Here is a 10479-nt window from a genome sequence, read left to right on the forward strand (position 1 = left end):
TAAGCCAAAACAAGTAGATGCATCAGCAGACTCTACAACAACTAGACATGATGGCTAGAAAAATCACTGAGTTGAGACATGCTGTAGTACATACATACAACCTGACTCAAAGCTCATATGGGTGTAATCAAGCTGAACACAATTTTGGGGCCATTAACCATGAGCAACAAAGTTATGAACAACTACAATCTCCAAGCAATCACTCTAGCATGCTCCAACACAGGCCTCAGAATGATGTGTACAATCCACCTTGGAGAACTCATTCTAATGGGAGGGAGGTTGAGAACCAAAACCAAAGACCAAGGGACTTCAACTGCAACAATCCCAGTTTCAAAAATCAACTTAAAACACACCCCCACAACAACAATCACACGCACTTCCAACCCCATCCTACCTCACCATTCGCCCAAAATGACCTTCATCGACCACCACAATTGACACAGCCACAACCACTTCCAACCTTTCAAAGAATCTATATTCTAGAAATGCTGATGGAGAGGTCCATAAAAATTCAAGAAATGATGGCAATAGAGCAGGAAGAAATAAAGAAACATCAAGAGATGATAAGCAAGAACCAAGAGGCTTCACTCAGAAGACTTGAAAGGCAGATAGAACAACTGGTTCAAAACCTTGCTGAATTGGGTGAGAAGAAGGGGACTCTAAACCCAAAGAGCCATGAAAAGGATGCTGGATTAAAAGAGAAGGGAGTCATGGAGGAAAGTAAGAAGGCTATGGAAAGAGAAACAGAAAGAAGGAAGCCCATAGCAAGAGAAGGAAACCTAAGGCAACAGAAGCCTCAACTTCCATGATCAGAGGATGAAGGATGTCAAGCTAGTGACAATAAAAGAGCGCTTGTTGGGAGGCAACCCAACCTGAGGTAGTTTTCTGTTCATAACTATTTTAATAAAAAGGTTAATTAGTTTTATCTATAATGCAAGAAGCTAAGTTTGGTGTTGCACACCAAAACAATCTAAAGGAGAATGCAAGATTCTAAGTTTGGTGTTTCACCAAAAGCCCATTATAAAACACATTCTCACTTTCTGCATAATGCTGGCTTCAAGCATGTTGGATGAACTAGTTAACTATTCTGCTGTTTCCTAGTTTTCAGTTTTATTGCTTTTGAAAAAGAAGAAGAAAAAAAAAATTTTCACACATGGTTAATTTGATGCATGAAAACCATTGGCAAGGTACTAAGTTTGGTGTTCCCACACCAAAGTAAGTTCAAAGGCCCACAAATAAATCATGCATGCTAACCATTGTTTCCAAGTGCTTGGGGAACAAGCAACTTTCAATATCATTGCAGAGGTCCAGACAAGCTTTTGGAAGGATTAAGCATCATCAACCAAAGAAACAAAAGATAAATCTAAAGGCCAACAATGATGATGATGAGAAGAAGGAAAGCAAGTGAACTCCAAAAGGTTGTATTGTTAAGTGATTATCTTACATCAAACACTGCTATGATTGAGAGTGGTTTAGTTTCCCTGATTATCTGTCTGTTTAGCATGGTTTCTTTTCTGTAATTCAATAAGCAAGATGCTTGATCATTCACAACATTTTTCTCTTCAAAACTCGTTTGCACTCAATGTTCAAAAAAATTGCATCACATGGAAGTTCTTTGAAAAGAAGGATTCAGGAATTAAACAATTTTAAGGCAAGCAAAAGATTAGGAGAAGTGGCAGTTCTAGTTGTATGATTATGTATTGAGGTTGCATGCTTATGAAAACTTGCATGGGAGCTCATAGGCGGGACATGAAGTTCAAAGAAGTATTGTGGAGATTCTCAAAAATTTATTGATCCAAGAAGCAGCAAACAAAACAAAAGAAAGAAAAGAAAATATAAAAAAAAAAAAGAACATGGCCCAAGGCTCTGAGCATCAATTACTAGGCAGAAAAAGAAAGAAAAAAGAAACAAAACTCAGAGTTGTTAGCCTAGTAAATGCTTGTGGTTGAGCTGTGTCAAGGAAAGAGGCTTGAGCAAGTAAATCCTTAGGGGTGCTTTAACACCTAATACCTTAAAACCAACTGGTTTAGGAGTATTGATTGAAAGCTTATCTAAAGAGCCGCTTTGAGACATGACATTTAGAGTCGAGGCCAAAGCACAGAAACTATAAGCTGCTTCAAGGTGACTACATATAAAGAGATCTCCATGATACCATTTGGATGAAAATCCTAAGACCTAAGACTCCCAATATGTGAGGACTAGTGAGCACTGAAACCCTTGCATGAGCATATGATTTAGAGTTCACCCCACTGACACTTGATCACTTCACTCACAGGACCTGACAAGTTGTTCTTCAATCCATCTTAAATGAAAGAACCATTGAGCATAATTCATTTCTTGCTTGGGGACAAGCAAGCTTTAAGTTTGGTGTTGTGATGACAAGTCATCTTAGCCTAGTTTCACTAGCCTTTTTCTTTTGTTTTCAATTGAATTATGCACTTTCTTGAGCCAAAAGCAAGCCAATTGGGTAGATTTTCATGTTTCCTTTGATTTAATCAACCATGTATGAATTCATGCTATTTCATGAGGTTTTCTGCTATAATTGTCATATATTATGAAAGAATGAATATCTCATGATTTTGAGCATAGCTTTGATGTGTTTGGTTGATTAATGATAGGTGAAGAAAGCTTGGAGAAAGGTTGATGCAAGAAGGAATGGCTAGGAGGAATGACTTGAGTCTTGGATAAATTATGAACCAGGAAGCAAAAGCTGGAGCGAAAGTTAGCCCCTAACTTTTTGGCTAACTTTTGGGCAAAAGCTGGAGCAAAAGTTAGCCCCTAACTTTTTGGCTAACTTTTGGGCAAAAGTTGGAGCAAAAGTTAGCCCCTAACTTTTTGGCTAACTTTTGGCATGAAAAAAACACTCCCTGGATGCACCAAAAGTTTGCGCCAATGTTAGCCCCTAACTTTCTGGCTAACGTTGGCGCTTGAAAAACTCCCTGGGCTAGCAAAAGTTTGCGCCAACGTTAGCCCCTAACTTTCTGGCTAACGTTGGCGCCATGAAGAACTAAGGGGAGGCCAACGTTGGAGCAAAAGTTAGACCCCTGACTTTTGCCCCAACGTTGGTATCAGCAAAACAAGGGTGCTGATGTGAAAAGTTGGAGCAAAAGTTAGACCCTAACTTTTACTCCAACTTTCACTCAAGCTTTCATGATTCCAACCCGGTTCAATTCGGTTCTATTCCAAACTCCAAGAGCAATCAACCAAGGCCTCTCTCAACCCAATTCCACCAAGAGCAAAGGCCCAATTGAAGGCTTGAAGACCATTTGAAGAAAGTGTATAAATAGATTAGAATTTAAGTTTTAGAAGAGCTTCCCTTTTAGTTTTTCAGAATAGTTTTCTTTTCGGTTTTGCTTAGAGCTCACTTTTACATTTCTTAGCATTGTTGTTTTAATTCAAGAGAATTTGGGAGGAGAATTGATCTCTCTTCTTCCTTGTTCTTGCCCAGCACTCTTTACTTTTCTTGTCTTGGATTTTGGGTGGAGAATTGAAGAAATTCTATTTCAATCTCACCTTGGGATCTTGTTTAATTTTCTGCTTAATTGAATTTCAGTTTCGATTACTTGCTTCTTCATCTATTCTCTTTGCAATTTACAATTTCCTTTGCAATTGTGCTTGTTAGATCTAGGAAGGCATTGAGATCTAGACTTGGTTTTCTAGTCTCTTGGGTCCTGAGATCCGGATTTCCCATTTTCCATTCCCTGTTTACTGTTTTCATGCTTATTTACATTTCTGTTTTAAGATCCGGTTTGATTCAAGACATCTTCTATTTCTCTGTTTGTTGCAATTTACTTTTCCTTGTTTAATTCCTGCAAATCCAACTCCCAATTCCCTTTACAATTCAAGTCATTTACATTTCTTGCACTTTAAGATTCTGCAATTTACATTTCTTGCGTTCTAAGTTTCTGCCATTTAATTTCTTGTTCTTTAAGATTCAGCACTTTAAATTTCAGTTCTCTTTAATTTCATGCCAATTACCCATTCCCTTTACTTTCTATGCAATTTAAATTCTGCAAATCACAAATCTCTCAACCAAATCTTGATTCGCTTGACCAAATCAACCACTAAACTAAAATTGCTCAATCCTTCAATCCCTGTGGGATCGACCTCACTCCCGTGAGTTATTATTACTTGATGCGACCCAGTGCACTTGCCGGTTAGTTTTGGGTGTTTTAGAGAAATTCGTTTTTCCACAAAAATATCCCATCAGTGACCATTGACAGAGCCATCATGATTCATTGCATCATGATTGGGAGTGAGGTGGAAGTACATGAGGTAATCCCTCAAGAACTATACAAGAAAGCTGAAAAGCCTTCCACCTTAGCAAGGTTGGCATTTCCCCACCTTATCTGTCACTTATGCAATTCAGCTGGAATTGTTATAGAAGGAGACATCCTCATTGAGGAGGACAAGCCCATCACTAAAAGAAGGATGGAGCAAACCAGAGAGCCTACACATGCACCTCAACAAGAGCATGAGGAGCTGCCTCAACAAGAAATTCCTAAGATGCCTCAAGGGATTTATTTTTCTCCCCAAGGTTTCTGGGACTAATTGCATATTTCTCTAGAAGAATTAGGCTCCAGCATGGATCAGTTGATGATGGGACATCAAGAACACTCCACCATCCTCTATGAAATAAGAGAAGATCAAAGAGCCATGAGGGAAGATCAAAGAGTTATGAGGGAAGAACAACAGAGGGAGGGGTGTGACATAGAAGAAATTAAGCACTCCATTGGATCTTCCATAAGGAGTAGTAGCCGCCATCACTAAGGTGGATTCGTTCCCTTAATCCCCTGTTACTTATGTTATTTTTTCTGTTTTCCATGTATTTTGTCTTATTGTCTGTTTTCTGTTTCTAATTAGATGATCATACTTTATTTTATGTCTTAAAGTTATGAAATATTCCATGCACCTCTCACCTTGCTTAAAAAAATTTAATTGAAAAAGAAAAGTGAGATACATGAATTTCGAGTTATATATTAAGAATAGTTCAACTATTTGATGTGGTGGAATTGCTTTTGCTTTCTAAATGCATGAATGAACAATGCATATTTGATGTTGGAGTTAAGAATGTTGGATCTTGAAAGAATGACGATGAGTGAAGCAATACTGATAATCAGAAAAATCCTAAAATTGATTCTTGAAGCAAGAAAAAGCAGCAAAAAGCAATAAAAGAGCTGCTTCCTTAAAAGAAATATCTTAGCCTAAACAGTTCAAATAAGCTGCTTCCCTAACTATATGCTTGTGGTATGAAGGTATCAAGTGAAAAGCTTGAGACTGAGCAATTAAAGTCATGATCCAAAGCAAAGAGTGTGCTTAAGAACTTTGGACACCACTTTCTGGGAATTCTAGCAAAGCTTAATCACAATCCAAAAGGGTTCACCCAATTAAGTGTCTGCGGCGTTTATGTACCTGGTGGTAATATTGGAAAATAAAGCGCTTAGGGTCACGGCCAAGACTCAAAAGAAGTTGTGTTCAAGAATCAAGAAGAACTAAACTAGGAGAATTAATAGTATCATCAAGATTTTGAGTTCCTAAAGATGCCAATTATTCTGAGCTTCAAAGGAAAGTGAGATGCCAAAACTATTCAGATGCAAAAAGCTACTAGTCCCGCTCATCTAATTAAAATTGAGCTTCTTTGAGAACTCTGAGATTTATTGTATCCTTATCTTCTTTTTAATCCTATTTTGTTTTTGGTTGCTTGGGTACAAGCAACAGTTTAAGTTTAGTGTTCTGATGAGCGAATATTTTATACACTTTTTGGCATCATTTTCATATAGTTTTAGTTATGTTTTGTTTAAGTTTTATAATATTTTCATGGGATTTAGTGCAAAATTCACATTTTTGGATTCTACTTTGAGTTGTTTCATTTTATGATGATTTTAGATAATTTCTGGCTGAAATTGAGAAGCTTTGGAAAAGTCTGAGTCAGAGACAGAGAAAGGACTGCAGATGCTATCGGATTCTGACCTTTGTGCACTCGAATGAGTATTTTTGGGGCTACAGAAGTCCAAATGGAGTTCTCTTAACAGCATTGGAAAGCTAACATCCAGGGCTTTCTAGCAATATATAATAATCTATACTTTGCTCTAGAAATAAAGGTCCAAAACTGGCGTTCAACGCCAGTTCTTCATTCTCTTCCTGGCATTGGACGCCCAAAAGGGAGCAGTTCTCGTCCAACGCCCAAAAAGGAGTCCAGAGCTGGCGCTCAACACCCAAGAAGGGTACAAGCATGTGGAGTCATCCCTAGCTCAACCCAAACACTCACTAAGTGGGCTCCAAAAGTGGATTTTTGCACTAAAAGACTATTCTACCCTATTTTTGTAATTCTTAGTTATTAGATTAGTATATATAGACAAGAGTTCACCCTTGTTTGGAGCTCTTGGCCACTCTACACATTTTACATTACTTTTCTATAAGCTATGAGTCATTAACCTCATAAGGTTAAGGTTAGGAGCTCTGATGATTCTTATGAATTAATAATAACTATTCTACTTCAGCCTATGCTTGATTCTATTCTAAGATGTATCTTCGTTCTTCAACCTTATGAATCGGATGACCCGTGACAATCATCCTCATTCCACATGGGTTCCTACGAGTCCTTGACGGGATAGTACTAAACCACAAGCTTGATTACACATCTCTTAGACGGCTAATCCACAGCTTCATTGAGGACTTCTCGAGACATCAGTTCAGCCGAGGTGCAGGATGATTAGGGCCTTTGTAGTATAGGCTAGAATCCAAAGAAGCACCATTCTCTGATCCGGAAGATCTGAACTTGTCTGTGGCATTTTGAGTAGGATCACCAAGGGAATGGACTGCTAGAGCTTCACCCCCGTTCAGATTGGATGACCACTAGCCCAGCGTTTGATCTAAAGCAGAGGAGATTAATGACCGCTGACCCGGCGTTAATCATAGACAGCCTGCCATCGAATGAATCATCAGATGTTAGAGTAGATGGTGAGAAAATTTTATCCAGAAGGAAGAATCATCTCCGAAGGCTCAACTGTTCTCTCATCGCTGAATTCACATCTATCTAGTAACGTTTTATTTATTTATTTATCTGTTTAATGCGTTTTTCACAACAACTATCATCTTTTTGAATAGCCTGACTAAGATCTACAAGGTAGCCATTGCTTGCTCAAACCAACAATCTCCGTGGGATCAACCCTCACTCACCTGAGGTATTACTTGGACGACCCGGTGCACTTGCCGATCTATTTGTGCGAATATTGCGGATTCAATTTCGTGCCCCAGGAGGTAATTAAAAAATTACCAGCACCAGTTTTTTGGAGATTGATAGGAGATTTATAAAAGATTTTTCAAAAATCACAAAACCATTGAGTAGCCTTTTATTTGAAGATGCCCCATTTGTATTTGATAAAGAATGCCTGCATGCTTTTGAAACTCTGAAAGCCAAACTTGTTTTTGCACCAATAATTGCTCCACCAGGTTGGTCTACACCCTTTGAATTAATGTGTGATGCCCGTGACTATGCAATAGGTGCAATCTTGGGGCAGAGAAAACATATGTTGTCGCATGTCATTTATTATGAAAGTCGTATCTTGAACGACACTCAAAAAAAGTATACAACAAATGAGAAAGATTTATTGACCGCAGTATTTACTTTTCACAAATTCAAGTCTAATTTAATTGGAAAAAAAATAATAGTCTACACTGACCACTCTGCTTTTAAATATCTTTTTTCTAAATAGGATGCCAAACCCAGGTTGATCAAGTGGGTGTTGTTACTACAAGAGTTCGATATTGAAATTTGAGATAGGAAGGACTCAGAAAATCATACGGCATATCACTTATCCAAAATCCAATCTGAAGAAAAGCATGCACCTTAAATCCCAGTCAAGAAAGAATTTTCAGACGAGCAACTCTTGGCCGTCCGAGTTATACCATGGTTCACTGATATGGCTAACAATAAGGCTGGAAAGGTTATCCCAAAAGAATTTAATTGGAATCAAAGAAGAAAATTGGTTCCTGATAGTCGTTACTTCCTATGGAATGATCCATCCCTTTTTAAAAGTTGCTGATATAATATTATCAAAAGGTGTATTGTAACTATCCACATTTTTAAAAATATAAATATAAATAAGTTATAATTTATTTTATAAATTGGAGTTCCTTATTTTTAAAAATTATTTTATTATAAGTAATTGAATTAATTTTATAAATATTTGAATTTAATTAAATTTTTGTATATATTTTTGATATGATGAAATATTTTACATAATTAAAACTATAATTCTAGAAATTTATAATTAATGAATATTATATGTATTTTTTAATTTGAGTAATTGATATTTTTAACTTAAAAATAAAGTTTAGTTAATAATATTATTATCAAGCTCAATAGTCGCCGTTATGAGTAAATACCGGTACTTTTCGATGAACTTACCTTTGCTAATGCTTCATTGTATATCTTTTATCGTTATGTTACTAATGTCATTTATATTAGTAACTCGTATATATTATTACTTGTGTTTTAATATATCCAGTTTTCATAATTATCCATTTAGGATATTTATAACTTGAGACGTTGACTCAATAATTTAATAATTTGACGCGTGGCCTTAAGTGACACATACCCCTTTATTCATTAATCACCATCATCATCTATCATTCTCTATATTGAACCAAGGAACCAAAAGAAAGGAAAAAGAGAGAGAAGGCTGTGTGAAATTTCATGGTACCTTCGAGTTTCTGAGTTTGATTTTTTGCGATCCGTAACTCTAATAAAAAATCTAATCCGATAAAAGTGTTCGTATCTTCCTACTCTATGCATTGGCGTCACTTTTGTTTGGTAAAAGTTGACAGTGATGTAACTCCCCTTCCCCTTGAGTTCGGCCAATTGGAGTTCTAGGAGGTACAGGCAATTTCTGACATTTTCTTCTTCAGTAGCTCAGTCAGAAAGCTTCTCCGGAGTTTTCTTTGTTTTGATTTCAAACAGAGGTAGGGTTTGGTAATTTTATAATAATTAAATATGAATTTGATAAATAAATGTTGGTTTGATTGATTATTGTTTGAGGTTATTAAGTTTACGTTGAATTATTATTGTTTGCTTGAGATTTTGGGTCGGCTATGTATGAACAACCAGCTGGGGGTGTTTTAGTAATTTTGGGGTTGTTGTGATGCGGTATTTTGAGATAAAATTGGTGAGGATTGATGGACAAGAGAAAATATTAAAAGTTATGAAGAATCGATAATCGAAAAACTCGAGAACGAATTAAAGCACAAGTAATATTTTAAGAGAAAAAGGTTAAGAGTTTTGGTTTTGGTATAAAAGAAAGATTAGTAATTAAATTTTATTTTTGAAGGGTAACACTGTATTTGGATATAAAAATCAAGGTATTATTTGTAATTATATAAGTTTTCGGGTATTTGGTTAATAAATAAAGTATAGGGGTAAAAATGGGTATTTTGTAAAAGTTTAGGATTGCTTTTATAAATATTGAGATAAGTGAGATTTTAAATATAATTTTATAAAAATATTGGGTTAAAAATGAAATATTTAAAAGTTTGAAGTTTAAAACGTAGATAATAAGAGTTTAAGAATAAAAGCTTTACGAAGTTAAGTTTTTTTTTTAAAGAAAAGCTATAAATATTATTTATTTACTATTTATATTATTGTTATAATTTTATTAAGAATATTTAAGTCAGAGAAGAGAAAATAGAAGAACTCTTAAAATCTTTAGAGGACGTAGTTGATTTAAGAATTTTATGATTCTTTTTCATAAGACATTAGGAAAAGGCGAGGGAAGAATGTGAAGTTGAATTATGATAAAGAATTAAAAGATTGAAGAAAAGAAGAAAGAAACAAAAGAAGTAATAAAATAAAAGAGAAAGATGAGAAAAAAAAAGAAAAAGAATAAAAAGAGAATGATGTATTAAGTAAAAGAATCTCTGCCACAGAAGAGCAGAGAACAGTGACGAGAAGGAAGCATTAAGTAAAACAATCTCTGCCACAGAAGAGAAGATAGTAGTGACTAAAAATATTTTAATAAATGTCTGCCACAGTAGAGCAGATAGAAAAGAAGGTATTAATTAAAGGGATCTCTACCGCAGTAGAGTAGAGAGTAAAAATTGAAAAGAAATTGAGTTCTATTGGGCTTTAGTGCCAAGTATCTAATGGAGACAATGATGCGTAACACTCACTTGATACTATAGGGACGGCTCAGTGAGGACGACGATGCGTAACACTCACTGGAGACCGAAAAGAAAGTTCTCCCATGAGGACGGCGATGCGTAACGCTCATGGAGGGGACGTTGGCTGAGATAAGGACGATGATACGAAATGCTTATCTTAGGACCAGTGTCGGGAATCGGGCAATAAACTGACACATGAGCTCATGGCTTGTATAGGACTAGACATCCATCATACTTGTTTGCTCATATTTATTTGTGATTGTGTTTTCTATGATTGTGTGTGCTTGTGATTGGATTCTATGTTCTGTAATTGTTGAATTG

Source organism: Arachis ipaensis, chromosome B1 (assembly GCF_059453495.1).
Source record: "Arachis ipaensis isolate K30076 ecotype BB chromosome B1, ASM5945349v1, whole genome shotgun sequence".
NCBI classification, from domain to species: domain Eukaryota; kingdom Viridiplantae; phylum Streptophyta; class Magnoliopsida; order Fabales; family Fabaceae; genus Arachis; species Arachis ipaensis.